General features: G+C 38.7%; 1 protein-coding gene across 1 annotated transcript in view; it reads right to left on the bottom strand.

Moving 5' to 3' along the window:
- Nucleotides 1-3,789, bottom strand: part of LOC135200510 (uncharacterized) — a 55,587-nt gene that overhangs the window by 2,688 nt on the left and 49,110 nt on the right. The gene's annotated exons all lie outside the window — the stretch shown is intronic.

Below are 3,789 nucleotides of genomic sequence, written 5' to 3'. Positions count from 1 at the left end.
CGACCCCAAGAGGCCAGGCGTTTGCTTTTGCAGGCATCAGCACTAGGGTTGTCCATAAGTTGCCAGCTGCTTGGTCTGGAAAATTATTCTCTCCATCCTCTACCAGGCGAACCTAACCCATTCCAAAAGGCTGTGGAGGGACGCCATATCCAGACTCAATTGGCACTCTACAGGGACCTTGGTATGTCCCCATTCACTTTCGACACGTCTCATGATTTCTTCTGGTTCCTGCTGGAAGACTTTTGGACCCATGAACTCAAAACGCTGGAAAACTTGTGTCAGAAAGAGAGCAAAGTGGATGCAAGAATCAATATGCAAAACCACTTGCAAAAGCTGCGACAGTTGAGGAGTGAACGCTTACCTGATCTAGAGCAGGACGCCTCAGAAGGTGACATGTGTTTGTTATTGTATTCTCTAGCAAAATATGGTTTGGTTACCATTCTGCATGTAATCCTCAACCACTTTGGACGTCTGGAAACAGATAAAGTTGTCCAAAGGCATTATAGGTACACCATGATGCACGTTGCAGCTGCTTTTGGAAGAATGAATATAATAGAATATCTGTTACATAAAGGAGCCTCCACAGTAGCGTTGTCTATTGGCAGTTATACCCCAGCCCATGTCGCAGCAATAACAGGCCACAAGAAATGTCTTGAATATCTGCAGGAGTACATGAAAGTTGTTGGAATGCCGTTGGACATTAGATGTTCAATTGGACTGACTGCTTTAGAACTGATGAATAAATATGAAGATCTTTGCACCTACTACAACATTCCACAATTACCACATGATACTGCACTGCTCATCAAAAACGAGGAAAACGAACAAACACAAGCTTATGAAACTGTCAAACGGAGAGGAACGATTTTAAACATTTCTTCAATTTCTAACTTATTTCAGCAGTCGAAAGCTAAGTGCTGCATGGAAATGGATACAGAAGATATTAAGCGCTTTATCCAGACAGAAATCCACAATTTAGAGAAACTGCTGAATGAATCTGGATGCCAAGGTACAATCATTCCCATTGGATCATTCCATGAGGGTTTTGAAGTATTCGATACCATTGAAATCAATTTCTTTTATGAGATATCTAATGCAGGTGTTCAGGAAAATCTAAGTTATGAAGATTTTGTAGATGAAGATAGGATAATAATGGCCGTTGAAAGCGATTCCAAAAATTCTCATTATTCAGGTAATACTTTTCTTAACACATTTCTCCAAAATGTTCTCGATATTCTGATAAAATTTACCCCAGGATCACCTTACATATCTCTAGTGCCTCCTTTCACCAATCGAGCACCTGATGGTGTGTATTTATTCTGGATGATAGCGATCAAAGGTCAAATAAAACTCGTACGAACTCTTATCATGCCAGTGTTACCCATCACGTGCCCCTGTGATGATGTCAACACCTCACTTCCCTCAAACCTAATAAAAGACCCTGAGAGAAAATCAGACGTGCCCCTCCACCTTCTCAGCCATGCAGGGGAGTGGGTATATTGTGCGTACACTCTAGAAGGACTGGCATTCCAGAATTTGACAAAGAATCAGAGAATGGTTTGGGTAGCATGCATCATGCTGAGAAGGCTCTTGCAGGACACCTGGTGGTCACCCAGTTTCAACTTGAGGAACCCTACCAAACTGTGGCACACTCTGTCCCTCGGACTTGAGTTGCTTCCTGAAAGAGGGATGAGGTCTCTTTTCCTATCAGAACTTGCTGAATCTCAAGAGTGGGACAAACACCAGCTGCCCGAGAGGTTGGTCTCGGTCTTAACTCGCGCATGCAAACGGGACTTGAGGGAGAAGTTGGTTCCTAAGGAATACATCAATTCTTTCGTCACCCCTAGACATTTCTGCTGCAGAGCCAAAGAATCAGTTTGTGGCGTCTTGCAGTATCTCGAGGAACTCCCAGAGGTCGAACAGCAAGTTCAAGACAAGGTGGTTACATTCGCAGAGCCGTGAATGTTTTTCTTATGCTTCCTCCTGCAATACAGATGAGGCGTCTTTGTAACTTGCCAATGTGTTTGGTAGCCACTGGATCTCTGTGAACTTAAGAAATAAAGCGAAGATGGGGAAAAGTAAGGACAGGATTGGTTTGAACATGTCATAGAAGATACTTAACGTGACCATGTAGCCTATTCACACTTAACCAAGGAGATTACCTGTCACTAACCTTGCTTAACATAGCTTAATCATGTATCTTTCTTGTCACACTATCTTGCTTGACCCAACCTTGCCTATCGGAGGATTTATCTTGAATGCCAATTTTGTATCCGGAGACCTCCCCTCTTTATTCCCTAAGTCCTCCAAATTGCATCTAGCCATTAGTTTTTATTATTAAGCAATGTATTTGTTCGTGTAACAGTTAATGTATTGATTTGGATTAACTCTAAAATGAGTATTGTTCTAAATAAGTTATTTGTAATTTTTCAAATTGTTGATTTATTGTAATAGTACAACTTTGTTGTTGAATTACTTTCTTTTATATACCTTACAAGAACGTACTTATAAAATGATTAAACATGATGTTTTTTTAAACGAAAATTTTCTATCTCGAAACAGTGAACAAGTTTTTAGACTGATTATTAGTCTCTCTCTCTCTCTCTTCCTCTCTCCCTCTCTCTCTCTCTTCTCCTCTCCTCTCTTCTCTCTTCTCTCTCTCATCTCTCTCCTCTCGTCTCTCTCTCTCTCTCTCCTCTCTCTCTCTCTCTCTCTCTCTCTCTCTCTCTCTCTCTCTCTCTCTGAGATATTTCTGTCAAGATTGTACAGTAATACGGCGTCAATAACCTCGTCGTTGCGACGCCAGTAAGAATTAATAAATCAATTGTACAGTAATATAGAACGGGCGATTTTATTCACCACCTAGGTAGTATTCTTGGACATAAATAAATATTATGGTCATGTTTTATCATGTAAAAGATATAGTAAGTTAACGACAATTAAAAAGAGAGGCTGCTGTAAGTATTCTTGATGAATCTTTGGTTTCGTTTTAAGACATTCATAGGTAGTTTGGGAAACTAATGTTTTCCTTGTTGATTCCAGTCATTAAACTTCATTACCATTGATAAGAAAACATATTAAATAAGTTCTTGTTTTTGTAACTTTTTGTTATTGCATATAGAGCTGGCAAGTCAGCACGGGCTCTCGCTCCTTTAGCAGGCCGTAAGACGGTCTTAAAGTCAGTGGTTGAAGCAAAAGACAATTAAAAGTGAGGGGGGAAGACACTCGGGATTGAAACCCACCTTACATTACAGTTTCACATCTTTGATAAAGAGAAAAAAAGGGAATCGATAATTCCTGGAATAGGTGAATGATAAGAGAAAACACAATGAAGAATTATAAAGAAAGTTTCAGTTTAAAGAAGAGAGACTTTTAAAACAATTAAGCAAAAAGTAGAGGATAAAGAAGCACTTTATATTCAAAACTGGATACTACACTGTCCGTAAGGTTTTCATACTGGAAAAAGATTTCAGCATTACTGAAATTAATTACAAACTTTATTAATTACAAAAGAAAAAGTATTTTAGAGTTCATCGATCAATAGTAATAGTGAATCTTGAGAATTAACTTTAGAGAATAGATCTAAATTTTTGCAAGAAGAATTGTCTTGAGAATGTGAGACAGCAGTTCTCTGTATAATAACTGCGTTGTAATATTTCCATGTTGAAATTATTGGTTCCACTGTATTTATACCTGTATGAATTTTAGTAATATAATTGTTTAGAATCCTTTAAATAAACAGCAAAACTTATAAGTGATAAAAGACTTGCGACAATTAACTTTACAGGA

Source organism: Macrobrachium nipponense, chromosome 27 (assembly GCF_015104395.2).
Source record: "Macrobrachium nipponense isolate FS-2020 chromosome 27, ASM1510439v2, whole genome shotgun sequence".
Taxonomy (NCBI): Eukaryota; Metazoa; Arthropoda; class Malacostraca; order Decapoda; family Palaemonidae; genus Macrobrachium; species Macrobrachium nipponense.
Note: the sequence above shows the minus strand (reverse complement) of the source record. Positions and strands in the feature narration are given on the sequence as shown.